Consider the following 22,071-nt stretch of genomic DNA (forward strand, 5'->3'; position numbering starts at 1 on the left):
TTTATTCACCCCTATGCCCCTTTCTCACCCACCGAAGGATATTGCTACAGAGAAGCTATGCCTTCTAGTAGAGTCAGATACTGCAATTGTAATACGCTTTTACTGAAGTGAAAAAAGATTCAAGATTTGCAATGGAAAAAAAGACTGCACCTAGTAATATCAAAGGATCTGGTTCTTAATAGGTCAAACTGTGCTTCATATCAGAGGCCCACATAGATGCTGGCAGAAGTCTCCTTAAAGGGGATTCAGGCCACCTTCAGGTTTGGAATTTTGCCAGCCAAGAATGTCAAATGCAATTAATGTAAAATCATGCAGGCAAGCTGGCCTGGTTTTTACCCTCCTAGATGGGTCCACCTGTATGACAGGTGAATTATTCCAAGAAAACCCTTTTGATCATTACTTTCAGCAAGGTAGATCACCACGGTCCTTCCACAGAGCTATATAACATGAACTACCATTAAAGTTAAGGCATGACTTTGTGGCCCCGTTTTACAGATGGGGAACCTGAGTCAGATCCAGAAAGCTTGAATGGCTTAACAAGGTCACAGAGTGAATCAATCTGGGCCAAGACTCAGTCCTCTTGAACCCACACTCCTCCACTTCTGTTTTTAAAGTTCCGGCCAAGTTTTTGTTGTTTTGTTTTCTTTTTTTAACCTAAGTGCAAACATACAGCGCAGAAAGCTGTATTGGTTGTGCTATCTCCAGGAACCCCTGCGTCTACCAGACTAAGCTCTCTTTAAGGAAAAGTACTTTCCCTTGTTGGTCTTCACATGTCCGCACTTAGCATACATGGCAGCCTACAACGCCAGTTCACTATATGTAGGCCTTGCACATTTGTAGTTATGAGTTGACAACTCAAACTCAAACTAAACTAAAACCAGCTTAAAAATGCCAATAAAGTGAAAAATAGGATGTCCTTGGGGTTTGAAGTGCTTAATAATAGCTAACATTTAATGAGCACTTCCGCTGTATCAGGCATCATTCTATGATTTACATGGAATAATTTACGTTTCACCAAACCCTGGGAAACATGTGCTAGCTATCATTATCCTCATTTCACAGGGTGGGAAACTGAGGCAGAGTAGAGAAGGAACGTGCCATGCCCAAGAGCACATGGTAAGTGGCAGAGTCGAAATTCAAGCCCAGACAATATGACAGCAGAACCCATGACCCTAATATTGTGCTGTACGCCTCTAATGAGGCATTGTCTTCCTCTGCACTTGACTAGAAATGTAGGTGCAGTCCTGAAGATGTCTTGTGGTTAAGCAATCCAAGTGGTTTTTGCTGTTCCTGGGTGGAGTGTGGGAAGAAGGGCTTCAAGGACCTGCAGAGAACATGCCGGAAACATCAACGCCCTAAGGAGTACATCATCTCCTGTGTCCAAGTTGCACTACCATTTGCCAGATGATTCTGTTAAAGGAACAGATGATCTATCCACTATGCAACAATGAGCTGCTTACTTAGACCGACAGAAATGTAAGCGTGCAACCCAGAAAGGGAAGTCACAAATGGAAACCTGCACGAAGTCAAGTCAAGTTCCAGGAAGACGCAATGATTCCAGGGCCCTTCAAAAGAAAGTCCTTACTTGTGCAGGAAGGGGACAGTATGATGACTAGGAAACCATATTAATAACTGCCCCATCTGAAAATCTACACAGAAACCTCCAATATAACGCTGATGTCACTGACTACTACTCAATTCCACGCCAGTGCAAAGGAGGGAGGGGAACTTCCCTCGAGCAGAGTGGCCAAGGCAGGACAACCATAGTTATAAGAACAGGAATGACTGTGGCTTGGCATTGGTACAAAGTCCTGACTTGGCACCCCCAGCTCAATGCTGGTCTTCGTGGGGTGGCAGGTAGCTGGAGGTGTACCTGTGAGTGTGTTCCCCTGGCCCCATGAGTGGACTGGCCTTCTGCAGGCAAAGGGACAGAAGCAAGCCCGGGGCCTTACTGATCAATGGCTTACCATTCTGAAAAATCCAAAGCCCACGGACCTGTGCCTGGCTAATGGGTGCCTCCCATTAATCCTGCTGGCACTCGGCGGCTGAGAACATGCCACCCGCTCTTGGTCCCTGCTCCCCAAACATGGCCTGTTCCTACTGAGGCATCCACAGAACCTACCAGCTGCCTAAAACATCATGCCATGGGAATTAAGAAAAAAAAAGAGCACATGCATTCAGTTCTGCAAGTAGATTTGTGGTAGTGCCCCAGTAAGAAGCTCTGCATCCACCTCGAGGGCCAAGGATCCACCGCCAGCGTCCAGATGTGGTGCCTGGAATCATTCACTCCTGCTGGCAGTAAGTCTAACAAAAAGTCAGACTGCTTCTGAGCTGATGCTAGCCTTGTTTTTTTCTAAATTTATTGGGGATGGGGAGGAGGGAAGACGCCAGAAAGAGGGGGAAACACAGAAAGAGGAGGAGCGGCTATGTGCCTGTACAAGCCAATTCCAGGAGTCTTCTGTCTATTCAAAAGCACAAGAGATTTCAAAGGCACAATTGAGGGGGAAATGCCCACAAAATGGTTAAGCTCTGAATGTTTCAAAACAAAGAGCCTTGACCCCCGCCAACTATATCTGCGTCATTATTTTCCTGCCCACGTATAGCGGGAAGGACACAGAGAGACCCGCATTATAATTTTACTTGTCATTTACTAGCTGTAAGACCTTGGGCAGGTTATTTAATATTTCTGGGACTTACTTTACTCATCTGTAAATCGGACTCCTAATACCTTCCTCAGAGAGTTCCGTAAGATACATATGGAAAGCACCGAGCCTGGGGCCTGGAACCCAGGATTTGCTAAGTTAATGGTTGTTCATCTCATCGCTAACACAGCACAGGGGCCACGCAGGGGTCTCCCCATCCCACTGATCCCACATCACAAGGCCCCAGATTTAGGAGAATCACTATTTCCTCCTACACGAACTCTGTCCATAATCCCCAAGTTATATTCTGCGAGTTCACTTCTGTACTTTCTTATCATAAACTCCACAGGCGAAGTGTTCTGGGACCAAAAGGATCCTAGGAATTTGGCCTGGAGAACAAAAGCCCATCAGTTCACTGCACTGAACAGAAGGAGGCTTGACTTCTCCATCAATCAGCCTAATAGCAGGGGAAGCCATCCCTACTGGTGTCCCCTGTGCTTGCATGGAAGCCAGGAACGGGGCGTGCAGAGTGCCGGGGGAGGGCAAACACCCTGGTGAAGGCAGCTAACGTGGCATTGAGTCACACACCTGCCCTCAGGTCTGGCCCATGGGCTTTTTGTGAATTCTGAAAGCCAGTGGCTACCACACGGACCCCACAGCCATGGCTTTACTTCACGTGGTCCTTACATATGCCCCCATCTCATGTCCTGCACATGCTCAAAGCCTCCAAAGCCTCCATGGCCCACCCCATCTGGTCCAAGCTGCTCTGTCTGGCTTCGAGGTCGCATCGTAATCCGGTCCATTCTCACCGCTTCCCATTTGCTCCCCATAGCTCCTGCTCCCCCTGACATCTGCCCTCTCTCCTGGGGTCCCCATAAACTGTGTATGTCCGGTGCTGGTGCCTCCGGTCACATTAGCTGGCTGGCTTCCTGGAGCACCTGCCTCATCTCCCCAGAGTGCCAATTTTGACCCCGGTTAAAGGTCAAGTTCCTACCCTGCTTCTTCCACAAAGTCCACAGGCAGCGGCACAGTGTCTGGCAAAGCACAGTCAGACAGGCCTGGGTGGGAGCCACACTCCCAGCTCACCGGGTCACCACGAACAATGTACCTAACCTTCCCATTTGGAAAATGACAATGACAGTCCCTGCCTGAGGGACTGACTGGATTGGAGACTAAGGACTGTGCTGGTAAACACTCTCTTAACACAGTGCTTGGCACACAGGCAGAACTTTATAGGAAATCCGACTTTGTATTGGAGTTTCTAAACCAGTTTTAGTTGTCTGCCTCAACTTTTAAACCCTCAAAAATGGCAGCTATTATTTTAATGAGAATTCCCTGACTCTTCTAACCTTCTCTTGCGAATTCCAGTAGCGCCTATCGTCTGTTTCACATCACTCAGTGTTATTCAGTCTGGTTTTTCATATCTTCGCTCTGTTTAATTGTAGGCTTACTCCCTTTGTTCACATCCAGGGAGAGAGAGGTGGGAGCAGATTTGTGTCAACTGGATGGTTTCTGTCACTAGGAACACAGTGGTTGTATAAGTCAGATTCTCTGAGAGTCAGTTTAGTTATCTAGAAACGGGGGAAACAGCATTTGCCCTACTTACCTCGTAATGCTGTAGGGAGCAAAATGAAATACAGTGGTATACATACAAGCATATTATAACTGTAAAGCACTACACGTGCATAAGGAATCTGTTTATCTTATTTGCACGTGTGGTGAAAACAATCTCCATGGAGTTCACTTGGAAAATTACTCTGAACACTTTCGGCTCAATGAGGCCTGTGATTGTAATAGTCAATTTCTTAATTCTTAATTGGACCCCTCTGGCTCATATGGCAGCAGCTGCCCAGCAGGGCCAATGACACCCAGTGAGAAAGCCCCGAGCCGTGCCTGAGGTGAAAGGTGGTGGGGCCCACTGGCTAAGTGAGAACAGCTCACAGTGAAACCCCGTGTGCAGAGGCACAGAGGTATCAAAGCAAACACGGAAGCTCAGGGTAGAGTAAACAGGAGCTGGCGGAGAAAAGGGAGTCTGGCAAACTGTGGACAGCCTTGCACGCCAAGCTAAGGAGTCCAAATGCTAGCTTAGCTAGGGGACCAATGTCCTCGTCTCTCTTCCCAACTGGTAAGACTATTTCCCCTCGCGGCTGTTTACTTTTGCTCCCGCAAAAAGCTGAGAACAAGACACACGATTATGTCACTCTCAAGTATGGGGCCATCTGGGCAAGGCCTGTGTCAATCATGCATTTATTACGTGTGGGGGCAGGGAAATTGGGGAGTGAGGTGCCAGCCGAGGTTTGGGGACTGGTGACACGCTTCCCATGTCCAACACGAAGGAGAACCCGTGGAAGCAGACTTCTCCCGTCACATATGGGCTTCCCCACTCTTAAATCTGTACTGTCTCTAAAAGCTGAGATGGTAAACTACTTCCTTTCTGACTTTCAAGTGCCTTCTGGTATTTATCTTCTCTTCCTGATCTTGTCCCAAAATCATATGCCCTAGAAATACTGGTGAATTAAGTTTTTATCAATCACCTATCAGGACATAGAGAGCTCTGTTTTAATTGGAGTTGCACAGAGGGGGCAGTGCAATAGCATGGCTTGAAAACGCCCCCAGGGGGTTATGAGCTGCCCAGGTTAGGTAGCAATAGCACAGGATGGTGAGCAAATGATCTGCATTTCTAGGAAGGGCCGAAGTCAGAAAAGGATTAGAACTATGGGGAGCAGGCTTGGCTTGTTCCTAAGATACATTTTCTAATGACGTGCACGTGCGCCTGTGGATGTGTGACAGCACATCCCAGAACAAAGTGCCAGCATCTTTTTTTCTCCAAGGCAACCCTGACACTTACCTGCTCAAATGAATGTTCTGACGTTGACTGGCTCATTTGGCAGGAGAACAGACCCATGCGCCAGTCCACAGGCTGACCAGCGAGACCTTGTAGGTGAAAACCATAAGGCACTTTTAACAAAGTACGTTTTCCTCCTTGTTGTTCACCCTGACAAGCAATTCCCCTCCCGTTTTCTAGGTATCTGATGTGGACTGGAGATGGCAGATGAAGATGAGAAAAAGGGTTCAGAACGAGGGAGAGGCGTTTTACGGGTCATCAAATTGTGAGCCCCTTCAGGCTATGGGCAAGCCCTTTGCCGTCTGGGCTGACAACGCAGGAGAGATGGTTGCTTCTCTTACAATCATTAGTGCTGGGTGAATGAATGAATTAATAAGAACTGACATTTCACTAAAAGAAGGGTATAAGTAAGAGTTGCAGTAAGAAATCTTTCCTGAGAAGCTTCAGACACTGGATGCTTCTCTGCCTAGCTTGCTATGTCTTGACTGGCCACGTAAATGCTATGCTACCATAACAAACAGAATCAAGGAACTCCATCTTAAGGAAAGGTCTTCTCTTGGGCAGCAGTGCCATACAGTAGAAGGAGAATGAAATTTAGAGCCAGAAAATTTGGATTTACACCCTCTGCCACTTACTGGCTATGTGATCTTGGTCAAGTCATTTCACTTCTATGAACATAATGGTTTCCTCAGCTGTAAAACAAAGCTAGTAACTATCTAGCGGTTGGGAGAATGAAAACAATGTGCAAAAGCATTTTGCAGCTGTAAAATGTAATACAAATGTTGGTTGTTATCAAACCAGAAAGCAAAAATAACAACAAAACAAAGTTTATAAAAGTTTACCCATCTACCCACACAGAGGACTCAACATCAAGTTTCTTCTTAAACAAGAATAGAACGTTCGTGCCAAGTACCCACCAAGGATTAGATGATAGAACTCTGCCTGCGTGGACAGGTACGAACTCACAGTTTCATAACCACATAGGAGAATGAGTGAATGGCTGCTCCTTCTTTGTCTGCTATAAGTTATATAAGGATGATTTTAAACCTGGAAAACCGATGAATAAATCCCATAAATGTATTTTTCTTCCTAGGACTGCTTTTTAAAATGCCTTTGTGATTAAAGGGCCCTAATTAAGTTAAATTATTGAACTATCAATAAACCTCAAATAGGATGACTATTGATGACCATTACCTAGCCCATATTAATAATTATTTTAACCTGTATTCCATTTTAACATTTGTTTTCATTCTAAAATCAAATTTTGATATACTGTAAATTCTTGAAATTCTTTTACATTGTCTTAATAATGTCTGACGGACTTTTAAAGCATAAAACACCACAAGTCAAAGGCAAGCAAAGGTCAAGACAACCCCTATTAGTTGCATCTGACAGTAATTTATGCACTGTATATAAGTCTCCATAGGTGGCATTTGGTTTGCTGTAATTATATTTAGTTTTGAAATCTTAGTAGTGTCTGCTTATTTCTTTAGGTTCTTGGTCTGCAATTAAGGCACTCTACCATTAGGTGGCAGTAGTGTCACAATCATGCTGTATCCAAATAAGAGTCTGTGGACAAGAGATTATTTCTTTGCTAGGAGGGAGAATCTATTTTTCTTCCTTTAAACAAACAAACAAAAAACTCTTTGCAAAAAGAGCCACAACTCAACAGTATTTTAAAAACCAGCTGATTTTTAATATTTAATATAAAGAAATATCAAACTGTTATAAAATTTACTTTATCCTTAATTACTCAGTCACTACTTAACATAATTCGTTTTTACCCCAGAATTGAATGCAGAGTTCATCTCAAACTCAGTGAGAACTCTGAGCTTAGATTCTGACACTCTGAGCTTTTGAAATTCATGCCCATTGTTTCAACAGACCTGTGAGAAATGTTCCCTTGTTAGCAAGGCTGTGCCCTATAATCACAAGAACTCTTTTTTTCTTTTTCTTTTTTTATTAAGCTCTTAGAGACAACTAGAGGGGAAGCCTTGTTTTGCTTTTCTGGCTACTAGATCAGCTACAAGGCTCTTCAGAGTTGACGGTCCTATCTCCCAGGCAGAAGGGAAAAGCAGGAGAGGCAGGTACAAGCACCTGTGGGTCCGCTTACTACCTGGAAGGAAGGGACGCTCCACTCCTTCGTACGGGAGAAACATCCCACCTGCCCTGGGGAGTCTTGAGATGTCAGCTCATTTAAATATAATCTCTCTCTCTCTTTTCAGTTCCCTTAGTAACGACACTAACTCAGGGTCAGATACAAACCGTCTCACAACAGCTTTATAAAGGAGCTTTTATCTTTTATCACAACACAGTGCATCGGGCAGATAGCATCTGTGCAGATAGCTCAGCAGAGTTTAAAACTCAAATCTAGAGGGTTCCTGCACTAGAAGCGATCAAGGACGAGACCCTGTTACAGTGGCTTTGGCCTTCAGTGGTACCCTCTTCAGCCCCTCCGCTGAGCAGGACCTGCGGCCCCTGGCCAGGACTTCTGTGGCTCGACATCTATAGTTCTTGGAAAGGATCACTCATCCATCTTCCAATTTTGCAAAGGAAAACGTCTTTTAGGAAATCAAATGGTACTATTGCATTTGATCTTGTTTTTACATTTTCAGGTTTTTTGTTTGTTTATTTGTTTTTAATTGAGGTTCATCTGATGAGATTTTCAAGGCAGGGGGAGGAGAGGAGGCCTTAAAATGACTCATTCTATAAAAGTGAGTTGACTATTTTAAGCTTTAAAAATGTTTCCTCCTAAGCACCATTGTTTTATGTACTAAAGTCAGACTACAGGACTAAGGAGTTGTGGAGTTGGAATGGATGTGTTAGTTAAGTCCCACTAGTATGAAGCTCCCTATCAGGGAGGCATCCTTTCTATGGCTTCACAACAAATGGTCACTCTGCTGCTGCCTGATTTTACTGTGCAGGGCACTCACTCCTTTGTAGGGAAGGGGATTCTACTGGTGGGCAGCTCCATTCACTTGGAAATCCGTTCTGATGGGCTAACACCTGCCTCACGGCCACTGTCACCCCAGGTCCTGCCCCGTCCACTGGAGTAAATGAGCACACCCTTTCTTGCTTCCAAGCACAGCCTGGCAGAATCATGAATGCAAACTTTACCCCTCACTTCCGTGTTTTCTTCTCAGGCTAAACAGAACGGCTTTCTCAAACCTTTCTCACAAGGCCCCTCTCTTCTGAGTGACCGTCTTCCAGGAGTGCTGTGGGTGTCAGGGCACTCCAGGCAGTTCCCAGCTCTAGACACAAAGCTCCAGTGTGAGGAGCAGGATGAGGCCCGAGCGGTACCAAGCACACAGCAGCAGCCTCCATCCAAAAGGAGCCCTCACAGGCTTCGGGGTTCCAATCTGCCTCGGGAAAATTCACACCTCTGTGCCTTGGTTGGCTCACCTCTATAACGACAGCAGTGACTTCACCGAATTATTGTTAGTACATAGAATGCCATCACATCAGCTAAGAATATGTATGTAAGCTAGTAACAACACCAATTGGCACACAACAAAAATCAGAAGAGTTCAGGTAAATAAAACAGCTTTTGTAGGCAAAATACTGTGGAACTGGGTCTACTGGTCAGCACAAACAATGAAGTCCTACATGATCTCAGCAACTCATTGATTCACTTATTAAATGAGCATGAGTTGCACACGAATGGTGCTCAAAATCCAAGCGATGAGTAAGACGGCCTTGACCACAAGAAGTCTAACGGGAAAGGCAGACACTTCTAGCAATGAAGAGAGGCTAGTGGGGCAGGTATATCACAGCCACAGGCAGGGGGCTGTGGGAGCATGAAAGATGGACCCCTGGGTTGAGTGAAGGCATCCAGGAGGAGATGCCACCTTCTGGCTCAAAACCAAACGTAACCACCACTGTAACCACAGTTCCCATTTCTGACATTCACATCAAGACACAGGCAGAGCAGGCAGCTCACCTGGACCCCAGGATCTCTGAGTCCATGTGGGGGTGATGCCCGCCACAAGGAGAATTCTAAAGCGGCTGCACAAGGCCCGGCTCCGGGGTCACCCAGTGCCCTTCCAGTCCCAGACTCCTTGTGTCTTCTCCACTCAGGCTGGCATGCCCATGGCACAGGGTGCCAAACTGTAGGCAGGTGGCTTTGGTATAAATTTAGAGCCCTTTGCTTCCTCTGCCCACTCATAAATTCACACTTTTCCCCAAGCTGCCTTCGCCTGGAACAGCTTCCTTAAAAGAAACATGAAATCTCTCCTCTTTTTCTTTAAAAAAAAAAAAGCAAAAACTCCTCTGAGCCCATCTGCTCTGGAAAGCCATCCAGATTTAATGGTTGCTCTTCCACAAGGCCAACACCACAGGTCCCCAAGTGTTCCCCAAATCCCTTTTCTCCTGTCTGCCCTGAAGCAGTGGGGGAATAAGGCATGATAAGGTTGCTAGATAGTAAGAACTAAACTAGTCATCCATAACGACTAGTCAAGACAAGGAGAAAGGAGGAGGCAGGAGGATATGCCTGGGAGCCAGGAGTTCCAAGTTCATGACTTCATTCTTCCGTTAACTAGCACATGACCTTGGACTAGGCATTCTACTTCCATGCATCTTAGCTTTTTCAGCTGAGCAACCAGGGAGGCTGACGAGGAGAGGTTAAGACAGGTCTTCCTTCCCTGCAGCCAAGGATTATGAAGACATCCACACTCCTGGTCACCAGGACAACAGCTCCCGCCCTGTAATTCTGATCCTCTTCTAGCTAGAGTTAGGCAAGTAAAAAGTTAATGTTCTCAGTCTATAAGTAGTTCCTGCTGTTGCAGATAAAATGAAATGCCATGGCTATTTCGGTGGAAAAATCAGGTAAAAATGCTGAAAAATAAACTCTGCGTCAAATGCCACCCCCCTCCCCGCCCCCCCGCCCCCAGTGCCATGTTCTTTTTTATGCCCATTTGGTATTTGTTTTTAATTTTGGCTGATTGTCAATTTTAAAACCTGATGCATAGAGTGGCTTGCTATTCCGGAGGCGTTATTTTAAGATGAAACAATGTAAATTCTGACTTTGGATGGCAGATGGCTGGCAGTTCGCTGTTTGGCAAACCAACTGGTATGGTATGTTGGAAATTCAGAGCAGCAGGTATGCAGTTCAATTTGAAACCACCACAGATGCTCGGAGGGAGCGGGGGAGGGGCACAAGCTGGTCAGGAAATTAAGAACAGTGCTCTGAGCTCAGAGGGAGAAAAAGAGGATAATTAGCTGAAAGTTTGCTTCTTCCAGTCTCTACTTTTTTCTTTCTTTTCTTTTCTTTCTTTCTTTTTTTTTTTTTTCCTTTCCATTTTTGGTTGCTTCTTAGAAAACCAGGAAGGATTTTAGAAGTCAGCCCAGTGAAAAGCTTCTAATTTTGCTCCAGAACTGTCTGTTCGGCAAAGCTCAGCGTCCATGAGGAATTCAAAGGTGAGGAAACAGCAGATAAACAGAAGCTTAAACATGTTCTTCAACAGAGAGGCACCAAGAACAATGGTGTGTAAGGAGCCTACCTCCAAGCTGATTTTGAATCCATATCATTAATATCGATTAATGATTATTTCAGGAAGGAAGGAGTCACGGTTTAGCAAAGCCCTACACCCATGAAATCGACACCTTCAGTGCTTCTATAGCCAGGGAATTTCCCAAAATAAAGTTGGAGAGCGGTAACGTCTACTGCACATTTCGATTAGATTCTCGGCAGTGTAGGCGACGGTTGGTGTGCCCATCTTGCAGCGGGACTGAACTCTGCCCAGATTCACCCATCAGTAAGTTCTATTCAAAGTCAGTGAAGACACAGTATACTTTTAAAGAAGGTCATGCAGGCTGCAAACCTCAAGTTGTCAGCCTCCTGTCAAGTGGAATGTCAAAACAAGTCATTAGAACAAGAACTCTTGATTTGTGTGTGTGTCTGTGAAAACTGAGCTGTTTCTCATTTCCTCCAAGTTCACACGACGGCTAAAAGGAAGGAGGGAAGTACTATGTGTTAAGTGCCCACCATTCTCTTCCTACGGGGCCGAAAGTGAACAGCAGACCAGCAAAGGAACTGGGGATAAAGAGCTACCAGGTAAGATTTTGAGACTGAACAGTATCTCTCAAACTACTCTTGAATTAAGGGTCCTCTGGTACATTCAAGGCTTGCGAAGCTTGCTTTGATGGTTCTGAAAAGAAGCAAAACTCCCACTTTGGGTGTTCGTGGGTTTACAAGCTAACTAAATTCAGAGCATCAGAGTCCTAAGGACTCTGAATAACTCAAGTGGGTGGGGATTATCGCGGTCACTATATTGCAATCAGGGGTTTGGGCCAGAATGAGAAACTAATTACAATTCCCTTTCATAACTTAGTTGCTCAGCTAGACCTTTTGTAGAAGCAAAGGGGTTCTGGGATTGAAATAATGATCCAAGCCTGTGTGCAGCATGTCTTCAGCAGAGCATTGCCAGGAAGAAGTCTGGAGGAAGTGAGCACTTCTCTCTGCTTCCTCCTCGCACACTCAGTGAGTGAATAAGTAAGTGTGTGTTCTTCCTTTCTGTAAATGTACAGTTCCTACAGGGTACCATTCTAGGCACTGGAGGACGAAATGATGAATGAGACATGGATCCCGCCCGAAAGAATTTTCCAGTCTAAGGGGAATAAGAATATATGAATATATATCATCACAGATGGAGCCTGGTAGAGCCTGGAGGAAAGAGACAAAGAACAAAGGGAACCCCCAGTTCCTGGTTTCCTGAAAAGAGCAACTGTTTCTTTTTGGAAGGGAGGTCACGATGCACGCAATCTAAGATTACACTCATGCTCTACACTGGCCCTGTGAGTCAAGGGGGGGCGCAAAGTGTCTCAAGCCTTTCCCTCCACCTCGTGGCCCAGAGAAATAAGCCGGACTTGACCGTGTTCCCTCATGGTTTTCCTGAGAATCTGGTTCAAAGCCCTGAGAAGGGGCTAGATCAAGATGGATCCCTGGCTTGAAAATAAATCAGGAATTGCTGTGCTTCAAATACAGCATTATCTGAAAGACAAGCCAATCTAAGGAAGGAGGACACAGATGATAGGAGAATGGACGTTTCTGGGGGAAAACGTTGTGCTTGTTCTATCACCAACCACCAAATGTAAACCACACCAGTGAAAGAGGCTGGCGAGGGTCCCTGAATACATTTCTTGTGAGTGCTCTTAACACCAAATGGATCAAAAATTTTTTTCCCTGAGATGTCACAAAAACAGCATGTCCTTCTGTTGTTTCAAAAATGACATTTAGCAGCAATGAAGCTGAGAGTATTGGGGGAAGGCATGCAGTGGCAGGGACAAAACAAAAGAGTTGGGGACTGGGGGGCGCATATATCAGGGACAGAATAGGTTGGTGGAGGGAACTGTGTTTAAAAATTGACAAGGAGGAAAAAAAAGAGGGGGGGGACAGGAGGCCAGGAGAGAAATCAGGACAAACATGCATGAGCTTGATTTTCTAGTTTCTCATGCAATATTTTGCAGAAGGACCCCCATCTGAGACACCATCCCCTTGGGAGGCAATGGTGGGGTAGGATGGAGAAGGGGCTTCTGTGTGGCCCCTGGGCTCTAAGGGGACTGCTTGGCTAGGAGTCATGTTTATGAAAAGAGCCCATCACATATATGAAAAGAAAACAGTTGAGGTGTGGAAAACTCAGAAATGGGAAGGGAGCCAAGAGAAGTCACAGTGACCCCTCCCCCACCCACCACCCACGTTGTTAAAGATCCACAGCCACCTTTTTGGCTTGGGTTTCTTTGCCATGGTATCACTGTGAATGGGTACTTCTGATTTGTTTTGGTGGCTGGAGATACATTTGTATGGAGAAACACATTCTCAATAGTACAGGAGGAGAAAGGAATGAAGTTCCACTTCTTAGGGCAGAGAGAGGGAGAACAAACATCACAAAGTATTTTCCTTTGGCAAGAAGTCACATTTTCATTGGCAGGAGCACTCCCAATTAAGGGTAATTATTTTGGGGGCATCTACATTGTGCCAGACACCAAGTGCTTTATATATGTTGTGACATTCATCCAGCAGTAACAAAGTGATGCAGAGACTTTCATGCCCATTTTACAAGTGAGAAAACTAAGGCTTAGAAAGCTTTACTAGCTTGTCAAGATCTCACAGCACGTTAGGGCAAAGCTGGATGGGAACCTTAGGACTCTCTTACTCCCAAGATTTTTCCTCTGCTTCCTCACAAACAAGAGATTCAAACAAACGAAACAATGCTATAGGAGATGAAAAGAGAAGCCACATACCTCATGTGAAGGAAACTACTTCCCTTTCCAGGAAATGGGAAGACAGTGGGAAGAAAAAGAAAGAAAGAAAACACAGTTTTGTCTTGAAGTATGAACAGTGTGATGTTAAAAAGTTGGAATTTTAAGATGGGTAAATTAGGGAGACATTGTTCACATTACAAGTTATATTTACTTAACAAAGTGATTTTCTTAAGTTACTTTAAGAAGATGGCTTTCCAAGTAATTTTAAACTAAGGGCCAAATAAAAATCACACATAACTTCTGAGGAATACAGGGGGGTTCCTGAGAAGGAAGGACAAAACACGAGTCCTCAAATGCCTCCAATGTGTCTCCAAGCAGTAGTTTTTATTTGCATCCAGTTTCCAGCCTTCAGGAATCCTAATAAGATGCAAAAGTATGTGCCCCTAAACCCAGGACATGAGCTTACAGTAATGAGAGATTCAAAAGGGAAGTTACCTATTTCACAGTTGTATCTACAACCAGCAAACTGGAGTTACAGCCTAAAAAGCTGAAAGAAAAGACTTAGAACCGCAAGTCCCAAGTACAAGTCTTTCAGACAAATGTTTAATAAACTTTAGAGACAGACCCCAGAGCCTTTCAGCCAAGGCAGAAACACAGTATTATTAATATGACTCGTAATAGCTAAAGCAGTCACTGATCTGGGCTAAATCTTCCCCCAACACACAGCATTTCAAAAGGCCTGTTTTCTCAGAAAAGGTTGTATTAAGTGTCTCTCATAATTATGTCCCCAAGAAACAATACTATTCTCCTTATTAAATGTTTCAGTGGGTGGCCATGCTGTAGGCAACAGGAACTTAACCCTGGAGTCACTGAACATGGGAGGACAAAGGAAGAGGCCACCAAGGAGTTGTCCAACTCTATTAGCCAGGGTGAGGCTGTTTACTGGGTTGAAAACAGCTTTAATTAGGAACCTAAGCAAAGAAGCAGATATAAAGTGCTTTAATAGGCTATGCAGCTGGGAGTCACAACTTGCCCGGCTACTTTTCATCCTGGTCTTGGTTCAAAGTGGAAGGCTATGAACTCTAAAAGCCAATTCAATGTTTGCAACTTATTACCTCCAAATAACAGGCAACCGAGAGACACTCTCCTCCCACCTCAAGACTGGCATCCCAATGAACAGAAGTCTCTGGAAATAAGATGAGGCACCCAAATCACTCTTTGTGGGCTGGGGTTCTACTCCAGAGAGAGACAGCTTCATGTTATTCCACAACACTTATCGAATCCATGTTATACACAGGACAATGTAGGAGAAGTGCTGCTAGAGATTCAACAACGAGCCCTGCCTTCCATCCACTTAAAACCCTGCTGGGGGATTCTGGGAAGAAAGCAGCTACAGTGACATCTTCCCAATGCCTCACAGCAAAATTATACAGAGAAACTAAATGCAAAGTCAAAAATGCAAAGACAACGCTTACAACAAAACTAGGGGACAAAGTAGCCCCACAAACCCCCCAAATACAAGCCAATGGACGAAACCACCAACAGCCACAAGATGTGAGTATCATTAGCATCTGTGCTAGAGAAAGCAAAGGGAGGGCACAGGGCATCTGATGAACTTGATACCCACCAGGTATTCACTGGAAAGCACAGATGGCCCATATTAAGACAGTGACTAAAATTGGGAGCAGTTCTGCTCACCCTAAAAGTAGGCGCATGTAAGACCTGAGTTAGAAGGTCTGAAGTGGAGAGGCTGCAGATGCATGGTCCCTATGAACTCTCAATGAACTCTTCCAGGACTCCACTGCAGGGAGTGGAATCAAAATTGGACACAGACATTACAAAGATAAAGGAAAGATGGACTTGAAATAAAAGTAGAGGAGGGGAAGAGAAACAGGAAATCTCAGGAAAAAAGCTGCCATATGTTTTTTTTAACATGATGTGAAACAACAGAAGAGGGAGCTAAGTTAGAAAAGCTAAATAAGCCAATCCTCCACCTGAAAAATAAAAAAAGTAAATTCATATTTTGCACAAGACCCCCATCTGAGACGACCCTCCTCTTGGGGAGGTTTGGTAGGGGAATTGGGAGACGGGGTCTCTCTGTGGTAGTAAGTATGCAGGTACAATCTCATACAAAGCTGTGTCAAAAAAAAGAAATTAGGAGAATAGCATCCCTACAGAATAAAGGTATGCCACAAAAATGGGCTCACAAAACTATCAAAATTGTAGCATATTACTTCAACATCAGCTAAAGGCCTTAAGAAAATGATGCAAGATGATCTAAAATGACATTTTAAAATTGGTTTAGAAATGAAAAGTAAACTAGAAGGAACACAAAAGTTAATACATGAAACAAATGATGTCTTAAGGGAAATGGAAAGTTAAAAAGGATAAAATTTAGTTTTTAAAAACCAAAAAGAAATGATTAAGAAGATTTTTAAAAAGATCTCAAGAAAGGGACAAATATTAAAGATAGGGAAAGAAGATGCAACCAGTAGAGAATAGGAGTCAATCTCTGAAAAAGAAAAACAAGGCAAGTGAACAGGAAAATATTAAAATGTATGACGCAAGACAATTTTCCTGAAACTCATTTAAAAAAATTATTTGAAACTACACATTGAAAGAGTGCACCACATACTTGAAACTATTCACCCAGAACAATCTACATCAAGACATAATCTAGCAAAATTACTGGGCTTTAAAGATAAATAAAAATTTATTTACAATACATGACTTATAAGGGAAAGGAAATTAGATTATCACATGCTTTTTGAGAGCAATATTTTATGCTAGAAGAAATTGGATTGTTTTAATATTTTTTGATGCTCATATTTCCAATATTTAAGAAAAAAAAGTGTGAGCTAAGGATTTTATATCCAGCAAAACTGACTTCATGTAAAAGAACACAAACTGTTATAATGTGCAAGAATTCACAGAATATTATTTCCATGAGAAGAACCCTTACTAAGGAATCCACTAGAGAATCAGCTTTAGACAACCAAAAATGACTAAATTGGCATCAATCTAAGGATAATGAGTATTAAATATATAGTTACCTGTAGAATTAAAAATAAATGAGGGTTAAAAGGGAGAGATTACAGTAGCAATATGATCTGATAACACAAATATAGTAATACAACCATAAAAATTGGGGAGAGGGAAAAGAATACAGAGATGAAAAATTTAAACTGTTTAGTAATCATAATTGATGGTGATAATGTTCTTATTATTGTTATTCTGAGCCTTCTGTAATAATGATGGGATATTCTAATATAATTCTGTGTTTTTAAGCACCAGGATTTGGGGCTTGGAATAAAGGAGACACAAATGTAATATAAAAGTAGTTAAGTAAAAACTCTGTAGTGTGAATCTGAGTCTAAAATAGTTTGAACTCACAAAGTATTTGATCACACACATCTCCCCTCCCACACAAACATTTGATACATGTGTATGTTACGGCTGCTGAAAAAGCTAGACGCGATAACCCACCCAGTAGGAATAAGCATCTGTAGTATCCAAATTGTGGTCTTGACATACTTTTTCCTATTAAAAGAAACCAGGCTTCACAGAGAAATGGCTGATTCCAGATCTGGGGCAGGAAATACACAATATAAGCCTGGAGGCTCTTCATATACCAGATAGTAAGGAAGATTAGAAACCTCCTCAGGTCATGTCAAAAGGACCCAGGTACCAATTAAAGAAGCTCCAATAGGCAATGGACTGAAACCACTGATGTATAAATCTATGAGTTAATAATACCATTTAAAAAGAATTAATTGATTACATTTTAAGGATGACAGGAAGCTAATTTATTATCTTGAAAATTGGGTGTATGAATGCATTGAATATTTATTCTGCCTTTCCTGTAAGAACTGTACCACTGGGTAGCCAAATGGTACATGAATGGAAGCCTCTCCTTAAAAAAGTATCCCATACAATAAATGAAAACAGGATTATAGAGGTAGTTACACATTACGCAGCCCTCAGTGAAGTGGGGGATCTAGATATTATTGAGCATCACTGAGTCTTAACATGAATATGGCAAAACCACACATAATGTGCTTCCTGATGGAAAGCACCATTACCTTGCCAAAGCGATGGACCAAGAGTCTCGTCAAGCCTCTGGATGCAGCTGCCAATGTGCAGGAAATACAGAAGACAGAGGAACATGTTGAACAGCATCACAAGTATACAAGCTTGTGGAACTCTACAGATTAAAAAATGCCTGGGTCCTTCCACAGAAAAAGTATAAGGAAAGGAAAGGGATGGAGAGGATGTTGCAGCTTTCAAAAGTGACTTCAAAGACATATCTTTTTTTTTTTTTTAATGGGCAAGGCTAAAAAATTAGCAGTGAAGAATATTCCTAAGTAGAATATGTCACATAAGTAGGTGACAAATCTATAAAGAAATGCAAGAGTGATTATTATAAAGGTTGAAAAGGGAAGGGGGGGTGTGATGGGGTGGGGGGCAAATGCAGGGGCTTTCAGGAAGGTTAGCAAAGTTCTATGGCAACAAGAATATCTTATAAAAATTCATTAAGCTATAGATTTGTTTAGTATTGCTTTCTCTATCTGGTTTATTTTACATTGAAAGATGAAAACAAAATTTTTTAAAATTACAAGAGGGATTAGTTTTAAAGGCTGTTCAGAGCGCTCCAGGCTCTATCTAGATAAAAGCCAAGACATAAGGATGCCGACTAGAGAGTTAATGGCGAATGTCGAGACTTCCCGACTCTAACCACTCCACCTTCACAGCAGGCACTGCTTCACCCCAGCTCCCCAGTTAAATTAAGGAGCTTTAGATCAACAGTTCAGCAGTCTGGCTGCTGGCCCTATCCTGACCACAGTGAACAGACCCTTCCTTCAAATCCCGGTTCTAGCATGGGACACCAGTTTTCCTGCTGCTGAGAATCTAAACCCTAGCTCCTATGAAACAAGGCCAGGCCTTGTCATCTCCAAATCTCTAAGAAACTGGCTTTCTACTGTGAATCCTAGTCTCATGAATGTTGTTGGGTCTCCCTGATGCAGGACATCCGTCTGGCTAGACCTCTGACCATTTCCTGCTTCTGGAACCGCCCCCATCCAGGACCACTGCCAATCATCTGCCTTCTGAAGGTGCCCACCAGGAGTGTGAAGCTGGTCTCCAGCCAGTCAGGACTTTCAGATGCTGCCTATTTCCAAGAGCCACCCTAATGGCCAGACTTCCCAGAGTAACTGTCTGGCTGCAGTGCAGGCCCTTCTGTTGTCATTTATGTCCTGAAGGAATTTACCCATTAGGCAAACTTCCCCAACGTCACTGCAGTTTCTCTTCAATGTAGCACACGACCCAAGTCAGCTTTTCCCATCCCTTACATATGATTCACAATAAAAGATTCATACATTTGCAGTTCTGGAAATGCTCTCAAAAATGCTCTCAATTGTCTTTTTTAGTTAGCTCATTTGCTTCTGTTAGGAAATTGAGCATCAAAGAAGTGATGGTGGGTTTGAAAAGATCCCACATTGATCAGTGATAAATCTTGTACCAGAACCCAGGAGTCTCCAACAATGACTCTCCCTCCTTCCTCTCCATCCATTTTGGCCATTGTCCCTTTTCAAATAGGAGTTAATAATCAGTACTTCCATGTAAGTCGCCATTAGCTCTGTACCAGGAATGATACTGGATAAGGAGTGGTGGTGCTGGAGGGGGTTGGCTGGGTATTTTGGTACCGTAGGTTGATGAACAAGGTACACACAGTCATGCACTAACACAAATCAAAATTTAAGGGAGGGCCATAAATAATTAAAAAAAAAAAAAAGAAGAAGTTACCATAGGCTGACACAGATTCTTCTATTGACCAAACTCTACCCAGGCTCCCCTGAACTCTTTTTCAACTAGGCCTGACTTTTGGGCTTCTGTGTTTGTCTATGCATTGCCCAATTTTAGCAAGAATCCTGCTAAGTCAGTTTAGCCAGATCTCCGACCCCCAATATCTGATCGCTTTGATATCTGGTTGGGTTCTTCATCTCCCACCATCCCCCAGGTGATGTCTCATCACCCTGGCCTGTCTTCGGCAAAAATCCTGTTAGGCTGGTTTAGCCAGAATTCCCTTACCTGCCATGTTTCCTCTTAGTAATGTTTCCTCTTAGTACTTTTCCACCCAATGACCCCGACCCTGCTCCTTGACTGTAAATTCCCACTTGCCCACGCTGTATTTGGCATTGAGTCCAATCTCTCTCCCCCACTATGAGACCTCACTGCGGTGGTCCCTACACCTATCACCATGGTCCACTTGAATAAAGTCTGCCTTACCATCTTCAACAAGTGTCGTGAATACTTTTTTCTATAATAACATCATTGTACAAAAAGGACATGAGGCTATTGGCACACACACGTGTCAAAGTTATCAACATCTGCAAGCCCATATATGCCGCAATTCTTCTTCTTAGAACTGATTCTGGGGAAATAATAATGGATGCGTGAAAAGATTTTGCCACAGGTATGCTCATCACAGCGGTGTTTATGATCATGAATTGTCGGAAACAACCCAAATGTCAACCATACTGGACTGGTTAAATAAATCATGGTATATCCATTCAGTGGACACTATGTACCAAAAAAATAACATGGAAAATAACATTTAATGACATGAAAAGATATTCATTCAATATTGATTAGTGAAAAATGTATCTTACAAACCGGAATGTACACTAAGATTCTATTGTTTAATTCTATTGTATTTATTCCCACAGAGAATGGAATAGAAGTATATATACCAAAATGTTGAAATATGATTATTAAAGATAATGTTTATTCTCTTCGTTTTGCTTATCTGTGTTTTCCACAATAAACATATATTAGTTGCATAATACAAATCAAAACAAAATCTCTTCCTCCAGAAAACTCCTTGAAAACTCATCTGATTCTCTCACTCATTCTCTGTGTGTTCTCGAATTTGTGACCTACAGTTGTATCTTGCCAACAAAGTGGATTCCACCAACTCAGAGATAAAGTCCAAAGGAAACATATTATAATTCAATTAATGTTGTAACAAGACTTTCAGTGAGCTAGCTTCTTTGCATATTAGAAGATGAGCTTTCCTACGTACCAGAGAATCTTTATTCAGGGCTTTAAAAAAATCCAACAAATTTAAACTCGAGCGCTATCCAAAGATATGCAAAACAAAATAAAGTGGTACATATACTTCTATTCCATTCTCTTGTTTTATGCTTATCATATCAGCAAACATTAAAAACAATGATCACACCTGGAGCTATTATGGTTGTAATAAGACACACTGCAATGCAATGCACTGAATAACTCAATACTTTTAAAAGTGAACCCCTTGAGAAAAGAAAAAGAATTGCTTTTAGCTTTCTTCACAGCATTGAGCAAATTTTCTTGCAAGTCAGTTATCCTGCTTTCCAGCAACAATAAAGTTGTTTGCATCCATCTTTAAAGTCCTTTGCCTCCTCTTTTTCCTTCATAATTTTTGAAATACAAAGTTTCCCAAGGCCCATTACAAGACACTGAAAATAGCTATTTATTTCTGTGTATTATTGACCTGTGTGTGCTTCAAAAGAATTTTCCAGTGGAACTCTGCCCTCTGCTAGGCCTCTTAGAACATAGAAGGGTGGGGAGTGGGCAGGTGCAGAGACAGAGAGGGATAGCCACTAGTCACATCTTCCTCGATGGACAGCCCAGTCTATTTCATCTCCTTCGGTGAAACACGCATGGGAGCCTTAAAGAGAACTGCACAGGCAGAAAGATGGTACTTAGGGAAGCATTAAAGAACAGAGGCCACCCAGAAAATTGCATCACCTAATCACAGAAAAGTCAGCCATGCTGCTCTGCAGTGGACATTGACCCCTAGTTTCAAATACACTGACCCTAGTTTCAAATACAGGAATCCCAGACTCTGAGTGGAAGGAAGCCTCAAGCAGACCCACAGCCCCTCCCAGGTCCTTGTCTATACATGCCAGTAAGGGGTCTGGTGGCAATCGGTAAGGAATCCGTACAGCGATGGATTATCTTTCTTTACATTTTGGTGCGCACTCTTCAACAGAAAGCTAGCCGCTGTCGAGGGGGTTTTTATTAGCAAGGCTGCAAGGAGCACTCACTCTCTCTTCCAGAAATGGGCTATTTGCAAAAGACGGTTCTCCTGAGAATGTCCTGCGGTGTGTCTGCTACCTGCAGTATGGCTTTGCTTTGTCTGACGGTGAGAATGTGTGTGAGCACACACTGCACGCATGGGGGTGGCTGTAGCCTCTAGTTACAGAAAAGTGCAGGGAAAGGGACGCTAACGTTCTCATTCTCCTCGCCACCCCTCCCAAGCGGAGATGGTGACAGGGAAAACGACTTCATCTGCGGAAGCACACCCCAAAGACAGCTCAGATGGGCAATGACGGGAAA

The 22,071-nt window shown here is 43.2% G+C and overlaps 1 protein-coding gene and 1 long non-coding RNA gene across 7 annotated transcripts in view; one reads left to right on the forward strand and one right to left on the reverse strand.

The window, feature by feature from the left end:
• The window catches only part of MSRA (methionine sulfoxide reductase A), a 337,239-nt gene that overhangs the window by 41,490 nt on the left and 273,678 nt on the right, over window positions 1-22,071 (reverse strand). The gene's annotated exons all lie outside the window — the stretch shown is intronic.
• LOC109448167 (uncharacterized) lies at window positions 7,151-21,973 on the forward strand. Of its 4 annotated transcripts, none has more exons than XR_016019042.1 (4): window positions 7,151-10,311; window positions 10,455-11,240; window positions 11,419-11,539; window positions 18,711-21,973. It is a non-coding gene; the product is annotated as an uncharacterized LOC109448167 (long non-coding RNA). The 4 variants fall into 4 exon arrangements; XR_016019040.1 differs by having other exon boundaries at window positions 7,209-10,311; window positions 10,455-10,585; window positions 10,802-11,539; window positions 18,711-21,972; XR_016019041.1 differs by lacking the exon at window positions 18,711-21,973 and adding an exon at window positions 12,013-15,528 and having other exon boundaries at window positions 7,153-10,311; window positions 10,455-11,539.

This window comes from Rhinolophus sinicus, chromosome 15 (assembly GCF_057876585.1).
Source record: "Rhinolophus sinicus isolate RSI-liver-muscle chromosome 15, RSI-T2T, whole genome shotgun sequence".
In the NCBI taxonomy this organism is placed as follows: domain Eukaryota; kingdom Metazoa; phylum Chordata; class Mammalia; order Chiroptera; family Rhinolophidae; genus Rhinolophus; species Rhinolophus sinicus.